The sequence below is a fragment of the Physcomitrium patens genome, chromosome 8 (assembly GCF_059467195.1).
Source record: "Physcomitrium patens ecotype Gransden chromosome 8, ASM5946719v1, whole genome shotgun sequence".
Classification (NCBI taxonomy): Eukaryota; Viridiplantae; Streptophyta; class Bryopsida; order Funariales; family Funariaceae; genus Physcomitrium; species Physcomitrium patens.
Window position 1 is genome coordinate 4,347,202 of NC_143417.1, and position 10,598 is coordinate 4,357,799.

The following is a 10,598-nucleotide window of genomic DNA, read 5'->3' on the forward strand; positions in this document are numbered from 1 at the left end:
GCCTTTGGACTAAGCTTACTATCATAATAAGTCTTCCTTCGTTTTTGTGTAGTTTCCATGATCATTAATGCATTGGCTCTAGTTTCATCCAATTTTTTCAATTCTTCTAAACGGTACCGTAATAAATCCTGATCTTCCAATCTATTATTTATAGCAATTCATAAACTTTGGACTTCTAATTCAATAGGTAATATTGCTTTCTAGCCATAAACCAATTGAAAAGAGCTAGCATTGATAGTAACTTTATATGCAGTACAATATGCCTATAAAGCTGCAAACAACTTAGTGTCCCAATCTATTCCTTCTCTTGAAACTGTTTTTGTTAAGATTTTACATGAAATGCCATTAGTCTTTTCCGTTTATCCATTGACTCTTGGGTGATACGGTGTAGTCTTTTGATGTTTTATCTTGTATTTAGGCGTGAGTGCTTTGATTGTACTATATATAAAATGAGTTCCTCAATCACTAACCAATTCTCATGGACAACCAAACTGTGTAATAATATTTTCATACAAAAAGGTTGCTACTGTACTTGCACTATTAATTTTCGTAGCTACTCCTTTAGCCCATTTTGTTACGTAATCCATTGCTACCAATATATACCGTTTTTATCCATTTCTCGAGGCTGGTGCAATTGGTCCCACAAAATCAATTTTCCATTTTTCAAAAGGCGCTTGAACCAAAATTGGTACCAATGGCATTGCTGAAGTTCTAATAGGTCGACCCGTTCTCTAACATGGATCACAATGACGGACAAATTGGTGGGCATCTGCAAACATTGTTAGCTACCAATAACCAGCTTGTAAAGCTTTACGAGCCGTACTGTCCTCTGCAAAATGTCCACCACAACTGTTCAAGTAGTAACCTTCCAATATAGTATGTACTTCAGTCTGATAAATACAGCGTTGCAAAACTCCATCTTTGCCTTGTTTATATAAAGCTTCACCAATCATCGTATAAGGTGCACATTTTAATATTAAGCGTCATTTAAGCTTTTCATTAAAATTGGATGGAAAGGTTTGAAATGTCAAGTATTGAATTATTTTACTATACTTTGGAGTAATTACATCTACTGCAAACAGTTTCGCATTGGATAGTGCATCGTTAATGGGTTCATTACTCAATATATTAGATAATCGAGATAAATGGTCTGCATTGGAATGTGATTTTCTTGGTCTTACTTGAATAGTAAAGTCAAATTCTTGTAAGAGTAAAATCCATCATGTAATACGACCACTCAATTGAGGCTTATTAATCATATATTTTAAAGCATCATGGTCGACATGGAAAAAAAATTTATAACCAAGAAGGTAATGTCAAAATTTTTGTATGAAATAAATCATCCCCAATGCTTCTCTTTTGGTTGTTGTATAATTTCTTTTAGTTGCTACCAATTGACAACTTGCATAATAAATAGGGTGATCAAAATCCTAGTCATCTTTTTGACTTAGCACAGAACCAATCGGGACATTAGATACATCCACATAAACTTGGAATGGTTTTGTCCAACAAGGTGCTACCAATGTTGGTGCTGAAACTAATTTTTGTTTCAATGTTTCAAATGCAATTGTACATTCCTTTGTCCAAACTAGATTGATCCCATCGGTTGGTGGTTTGTGAAGAAAAGGCATATAACTGCAAAAAGATAGATAAATTACCGATAATAACTGACATGACTGACAAATGCTCGAACACCCGTAACAGTGTTTGGTTACTTTAATTCTACTATAATCTTTATTTTATCTGGATCTGTAGCAATGCCTGCCATCGAAACTATATGATCTAACAGTTTACCACAAGGCATACCAAATTGGATTTTTTTAAATTTAAAGAAATTCCATATTTGGCACATTAATTCAAAAATTGATCGAGATATTCTAAATGCCTGGCTCTCATATTAAATGTACAAAAATCATCTAGAAATATTTCCATTGAAATTTGTAGATAATCTTGGAACACTTGTGTCATTAGCCTTTGAAATATAGCTGGTGTATTACAAAGCCCAAACGGCATAACCTTATAGGCAAAGGTCCCCCAATTCATAATAAAAGTTGTTTTTAACTGGTCCTCTTTTGCAATCTTAACTTGATTATAATTGGAGAATCCATCAAGAAATGAATAATATTCATGTCTAATGATGGCATCGAATATACTATCCGTGAATGGTAAAAGAAAATAATCCTTCTTGGTAGCCTCAGTTAATTTTTGGAAATCTTCACAGATGCAAACTTTTCCATTCTTTTTCGGTACCATAACAATTGGTGAAACCCATTCATTGAAAGAAACTCGATAGATAAATCCAACTTCCAAGAGTTTATCTAGCTCTTCTTTTATCATAAGTGAATATTTTGGATTAAGTCGATGTTGTCTTTGGCATACTGGTGTAGCGTTCTCCTCCAATATAATTTGATGCTCACAAACTTCACCTGAAATTCCTTTCAAATTCGCATATGACCATGTAAAAGCAATTTTATGTGTTAAAACATAATCCACTCAAATTTCTTTCTCATTGCCTTTTATACCATAGTAAATCTGAATGATTTGGAGAGCCTTTCTTGTATCTAAATTAATTGGTTGACATCGTGGAATTTTAGGTATCTTTGGAATAATGTTCTGCTCAATTCTAGAATCTTTCATAAAATCCGACACATTAGAACTTTCCAACTCCAGTTCCTTAGCACTAATATGATTAACATCCTGTCTATTCATCCAATATGTAATCATAAGATCAGAATCGTCAATAATATTTGGAAGAACTAAGTACTCTTCCGATCCCCTCCACTGATAGTTCATTCTAGTGTGCTCGACAACTTACCTTGTATCAGCATAAATTGGGTCAAGTGTACCAATTTCTTCTTCTCTAGACTCATTTCCACAATCCGACGTGAATTTTGAACTGGCAACTTGAGTTTCTCCATGATATTGGACACGGTACATTTGTAGCACAATTTTATCATTACCTTTCCCAATTATCAATGTACCACGGTCCCAGTCATTTTGAGCTTTAGCTTGATACAACCATGGTCGCCCCAATAAAATTAGGTATGACAATATAGAGCTTTACAATCGAAAAAAAATATAATCAATTTTGTAGGTAATCTCCACAATTATTGTATCAATATTCCATAAAATATCCATAGGTTTAACTCGACTAAAGTCAACCATTCTCAAAACTACTGTAGTAGGTAATAAGTGATCCAAATTCAACTCCTCTATTGTAGCAACATTCATAAGATTTATACTAGATCCTCCATCTATTTGCACTCCAGATAATAACACTCCATCAATTGAGACATCAATCATTGGTACAGCCAGATTGGGATTCAAACTTACTTTTCAAATTTCTTTATTTTGAGATCTACAATAAATTAATGAGGAATTCAAGATAGTTTGGCACTCAAGTACTACCGCCAATAGTTGCTTCATAGAGATTGTGGACTATATGGTACCCAAATCTTTTAGAATATCATATGGTTCTGTATTAGAAGTAATTTCCAATGTCCATTTCTTCTTCCTAGTCCTAGACACCGACGCAGGTAAATTGATTTTCTCTATATTAGAAATTGGTAAAGCTACTAGAACTGAATTTGATGGAGTCTATAAAATTGGTTCTTTCAACGGGTAAGATTGTTCTCCCAATTGGGCTGATATTAGTTCCTTAGAATTCAAGCCTCTGAGAGGATCTTTCAATGGAAAGGACGTTTTTTGAAACTGTGTAGAGAACAAAATAGCTTGACATGAAACCAAAGCCTTCATAATCGATACTTCATTAGGGTGTACAATCGAGTCAAGTCTTATACTGAGTAAGGGACCCATGTTAGGACTTGGATTGGATGTCCCCGTAATTAGGTCCTATTGGTCCTTTGCTTCAGGATCACCCAAATGTTGAATTGGTCCTTTCTTCTTTTGTTGACTTCTTGTAAGGACAGCTTAAACTACTTCTATCCAATGAACTAGTGAATCTTGAGGACCTTGATTTATCTCCTCTATTGTTTCTTGGCATGGGATCTACTGATCTCGATTATTGAAATTGAATGGAGCATTACATTGCTGATAAGTATGTCCCAATTGCTTGCAATTTGCACACACTAGCGCGTAATTGTCATTGGCTCTGAGATTGGCATATTGGGTGTCTCCATCGATATATACCTACTAGGCTTGTTCCATGTAGGATTAGAAAATGATCCTGGTTATGTCATTGGTACGAAAGATACTTAGTTCGATGACGTTGATGGTGCATATTGCTGATACCTCTACTGCTCCTTCTCATCGTTTTGGGGATTTGATGTAGATCCCTGATTAAAATTAGAACTTTGAAAGTTATTGAATATTTGATTTTGTCGATTAGATCGAGTTCCATTCTATCGATACGTATTTCTCATTTGAACTTGATTGCCTTCCCACTAAGTCAGTGGGATCATGGTGTTAGGGACATAGTCCTTAGAACCTTCTAGAGATAAGTTTCTAGAACCTACTAGAGACAAGTTTCTAGAACCTTCTAGAAGCAAGTCTTTGGAACCTTCTAGAAGCTTCTTAGTTAGTAGAAGATGTTAGGGACATAGTCCTTAGAACCTTCTAGAGATAAGTTTCTAGAACCTTCTAGAAGTAAGTCTCTGGAATCTTTTAGAAGCTTCTTAGTTAGTAGAAGTTGCTTGAGAAGCTTCCTAAATAGGAGTATATATTGGAATCGAGGCTAAAGAGTTCTTCAGACTTGACAACACATCTCTTGGAGCTCTAGCTCACCTCTCTGGTGTTGTTCTTGTATTCATCTGATTAATCTAGTTCTTGCTAGTTCTTCTTGAACTTCTTGTTAGATCTCGAGTCTATATTTCTGTGTCCATAATAGTTTGTCAAGACTGACTCACCTCAGATATTAGAGTTAGTTTCTTCCTTCTTAGAGTGCAGATTACCCCTCTGCTTGAAAGTGTACAAGCATTTTAGAGGTTGTGGATTACCCTTCTCTAAACTGATACTTCTTTTGTTACAATATTGGAGTCTTATTCTTCTTGGAGAGTGTGAATTATCCCTTTTCTTGAAACTTTTAAGGCATTTTAGAGGTTGCGGAGTACCCTCCTCTAAACCAATATTGTCTTCTTGTAGAGTTATTTCTGTCCTTCTCTTAGAATGGTCGAAGGCCAAGACATTAGTATGACGAAAAGTTCGGAGTCCAAGTTGGATGCTATCATGAATGTCCTCGCTACGTTATCACAAAGAACTGCAGAGATTGAAGGAGTCGTGGCAAGGCTTCATAATGATGGAGCATCTAGGATGGCACAATCTAAGTTGCACCAACCTCAAACTTCTATACTTGGAGAAGCAACTTTGCCTCAGGTTCGACAAGCATCGCTGATTCTACAACATAAAGAGCCTCGAGTTAGTCTTTCAGACAAGTTCGATAGTACGCATTCCAAGTTTCGAGGATTCGTCAATCAAATGAGGTTGATAACAGTTTTACAGCCCAAAAGAACCAGCACAACTCCGAGTTCTTCAATCTCGCCACGATTTTCCAGTTGCGAGACATTTTGGATTCAACAAGACCTTGGAGCTTATTTCTTGGGATTTTTGGTGGCCCCAAATATAGAAGGATGTGAAAGATTTTGTCCTCTCTTGCGACATCTGTTCAAGATCCAAGAATCCTCGACATCGCCCTTATGGACTCCTACAGCCATTGCCAATTCCACGTCGACCATGGTCTTCAATTTCCATGGACTTCATCATGGACCTACCATCATCGAACTCATTTGACAGCATCTTTGTCGTGATAGATCGACTTACAAAGATGGCACACTTTGTCCCTTGCAAGAAGACATCGTCTAGTGAAGTCACAGTAAGGCTCTTTCTCGATAATGTGTATCGATATCATGGACTACTAGATGATATCGTATCAGATCGAGGAACCCAGTTCGTATCAAAGTTTTGGAGATCTCTCTTTGAGATACTGAAGGTGGATATCAAGCTTTCTTCGGCTTTTCATCTTCAAACTGACGGCCAAACGGAACGGGTAAAGCAAGTCTTGGAACAATACTTATGATGCAGCATCAACTATCAGCAAGACAATTGCACCACATATCTGGCGCTAGCCGAGTTTGCATATAACAACACCCTCCATGCGTCGACTCAATACACACCATTCTTTTCCAACTATGGGTATCATCCGAAGCTTGATTTATTGAGTCCGTCAATAAATAACAATCCAACAGTTGAAGGATTTACGAAATAACTATCAGAGCTTCAAAATACGTTGAAGCTTCAATTACAATCCGCTCAAGAATCCTACAAGGCATCTGCAGATAGATTTTAGAATCAAGCACCTACTTTCAAAATTGAGATAAAGCATGGCTTCTTCGACGGAATATCAAGACCAAGCGACCATGTGATAAGTTGGACTTTTGAAGATTGGGACCATTTATCATCCAGAAGCAAATCAATCCAGTGGCGTACCGCCTGAAATTACCGGCTTCTATGAAGGTACATCCAATCTTTCATGTTTCTCTGTTGGAGCCTTATTGAGAGTCGTCTTTTCCTGGAAGAGTGCAATGTCCACCACCTAGTATTGAGATCGAGAACCACGAGGAATACGAGGTTGAAAAGGTGCTGGATTCATGGCGAAGGTGAGGCAAGTTGAAGTATCTTGTTCATTAGTGCGGCTACGACATTAATGAGCGAACGCGGGAGCCAGCTGAAAATCTCGCCAATGCGCCACAAAAGGTACAAGAGTTTTATCAACAACATCCTCATAAACCTAAGCCGGTTCGACGATAGCTTTCTTTTGAAGCTTGTCCACCCATGAATATAACAAAGGAGGAGAGCATCATCAAAATTCGTAGTTGATGTAGCTATTTTTTCTAATATAAAATAGAATTTTTTCAGTAGCCATAGTTTGGTCTTCTGATATGGATAGCCAAGAGATAGATACTATGCCAGTCAGATTATCTCAACCGACTAGCTCACAAAGGCGACCCCGAGATGAAGAATTGCCTACACTACGACAACGATGGAGGATACCGAGTAACCGATCACTGGTGATTGTATTTGAGTCCGAGCCTACTTACGATGGTCAACCATAAGGCATGTTTGCAGGACAATTTCACAATGAGGACACGAAAGTTCATGCTTGGTCAGAAGTTGAAGGAGTGGGCCACTACCGTTGACTTTAAGGGCATATGAACCACTTACCTTGTGAAAAATAATTGGAGTTCATAGCAGACATTATGCGACAGATCTTCATTTTCTTACGTTGGTACTGATTAACAACAACATTGCTTCTCAGAGACCTCGAAGCTAAAGGAGGGGGTGATGTTAGGGACATAGTCTTTAGAACCTTCTAGAGACAAGTTTCTAGAACCTTCTAGAAGCAAGTCTCTGAAATCTTCTAGAAGCTTCTTAGTTGGTAGAAGTTGCTTGAGAAGCTTCCTAAATAGAAGTATATATTGGAATCAAGACTGAAGAGTTCTTCAGTCTGGACAACACATCTCTTGGAGCTCTAGCTCACCTCTTTGGTATTGTTCTTGTATTCATGTGATTAATCTAGTTCTTGCCAGTTCTTCTTCAACTTCTTATTAGATCTCGAGTCTGTATTTCTGTGTCCGTGACACATGGTTTGATTATTGAATTTTTGTTACCTTTGTAAATGCCAACAGTTTTGGCTAGGGTGCTTTCCTCCACAAAATGTATATTGAACACCAGTTTATTTAGGTGATAGAGAGTCTGTATCAAAATGACCTTATCCCTTACAATTATTATATCATACATAAAGTCTTGTATTAGAAGGCTTATGTCGTTTTTCCTTGTCTTTAGCCAACTTTACGGCCAATTCTTCCATCTTCTTTGTTAGATTTAATAACAAGGCTTTATTTGGATCTTTAACAGTCGCATTTGTGAATAACTCTAGTTATTGATAAGTTGGCGATAAAAAATAAGGTGTCATTGTTATTGACGCTATTCTTTGGAATGGTGTAGCATTAATTGATTGTTGCAACATAATATTCTTTACATTGGAGGCAACCATTTGTGGATAATTATCCATCGATACATTTCTTGGTTGTATTTGTTGGCTTCTTGAATTTGGAATCATCGTGGCCCCCACAGTTAATAATTGGTCATAATGACATTCTTCTCAGACCTTTGCTCATGCCAACGATGCCTCTACTGTAGCTGGTCAAGCCTCTTTTACAAACATTTTCAATTTTGGTGGATGCAAACCATTGATTAATATCGACAATATAAAGACATCTAGCATTTGATTATTTACCCATTTACAAAGTATATCCACGATCCGGCCATAATAGGACTCCACTGATTCTCCGCAAACATCTTGCTATTCATAAAACTTTCTCTAAGCCGATCTTCAAATCCAATTGGTCTAAAATGGATTAGGAAGGCATTCCTCAAGGCCTTCCAATTGAAAAATCTACGCACTAGTTGCCGATTATACCATTCAAAAGCTGTATCTTTTAAAGTTGCTGGCAACCATCTTCAGTTCTACTATTATTAGCCATATAGGTTGTTAAGAATTGAGATATATGGTGATCGGGATTAGAGCCCGGCCAACCTTTAAAAGTAGGTAATGGTACCATACTTATAGTTCGGTCTCCTACTGCTCCTATTTATACTGCAATTGGTACTTCTGGCACTCCAATGGCCATTGATGTTATCACTAGTCTCCGTGCTATTTGAATTTGAATTTTTCTTCTTTTGGTTTTATTTGGACCTACAATTCTTTTTTGTCGTTCTCGTGGGAGATTTATTAAGCGTAATCTCTCTTGTCTTTCTTTCGCTTATCGATTAATTCTTTGATAATCCTCCTCTTCATGATTATTACTCATAATCTTTCATTCTTCTTTATAAAATTAATATTGCCTTGAATTATAACTCACATATTTGTAAACCTAAAATTGGTTCTTTTTACATTCTTATTCAACATATAATTCCATCTCTCATACAATCAATTTCTAACATTTCATATTATTAACATTTCTCAAACAACGGTGCCAAAATGTTATTCTCGTTGTGTTCAAGCTTCAGTATACTAAAGCAATTGAACTAATAGAGGTGAATTCGAACACGGGGAAAGACTGGTTATATGAATTGGATCTGTTAGTGTCACAATTGACTATACTCTAGCTATCTGAAATCAATTATCAAACTACAAACACCAAGGCTTACTACCTCCATCTTAATTCAATACATAATCCATTCTAGGACTATCAATTTAACAATACTTTCCATAATCACAATTCTTCATAAGCAAATAATAAAAGCAAAGAAAACAAAGAGATACCACCAAGCTTATCCCAGCTTACAACTTTTACAGTCTGGCTCTCGGCTTATGACTCTCACAGTCTTGGCTTCGATCTCTCTTTCTTCAACTTATTTATCCTACTAAATAGATGATCCGTCGGCCAACGAATTCCAAAGGTTATGATCCTTTGAATTCTTAACCATTTGTTCCACTAACATGCTACTGTTATCAACTAAACTGCCTAACCATAAGTCTAATTGTTAAGGTTGTCAATAACCAACTAGTAACTTACCACAAAATTTATTTACCTATTCTATACCAATCTAAAAAGAACTAACTTCATGATATTGTAATATGTGAAGTCTTCTTGAGAATGTATTAGACACCTAGCTATGGAAGGAAAAATGGAACTTGAAATAAAATGATCTTAAAAACTCTAATAGAATCCTAAATAAACTTTAATTAAATTATAAAAATATTAATCAATCTTTAATTAAATCCAAATGAAGCTTGAAGATCTTACAAAAGAAAATTTAAAAAATCATAAATTAATCTTAATAAAATATATATAATCAAGAAATCTTAATAAAATATATGTAATCAAGAAATCTTAAAAAAATATCATAAAAAAGGATCTTAATTGAATCTTAATAAAATCCTAATATAACCTTCAACTCTAATCCTAGTCTAAATCCTAATCAAATCTTTAAAAAATCTTAATCAAATCCTAATAAAATCCTAAATAAATCCTAAATTCTAATCTTAGACCAGATTTTAATCAATTCCTAAGCAAATCTTAAATCCTAAGTAATTTCTAAATCCTAATCTTAAGCCAAATTTTTATCAAATCCTAAATCTTAATCATAGACAAAATCCTAATAAAATATTAAATCTTAAACAATTCAAAGAAAATTCCAAATAAATTTCAATCAATTATTATAACTATTTTAAAATTCAATAAATATTAATTGAATCTTAGACCTTAACTAACATTTTATCTAAAATTTAACCAACAAGGAATTAAAAAGTACATAATATTTGAAATAAATTGAATATACCAATTACAAGAAAAGCTTCTAAAACCTCTCAATTATCGGCATGTCTTCTACTTTGACTTGAATGTTGATCTTTTAACACCAATTTTTCCTTGTTGAACTATTTAATTATTTCAAACATTGGATTATGTATATATATTTAAGTCTTAATTGCTTTCATCAAATTTTTCTTCAATCCAAGTAGTAGATATTATTAGATCTTGGAATCACTCTTTGACCCTAAATTTCAAATGTGTGAGATTATAATCCACAAAAACCCTCATATGCTTCAATCTAATTGCTCAATTGACTTCAAATTTTTT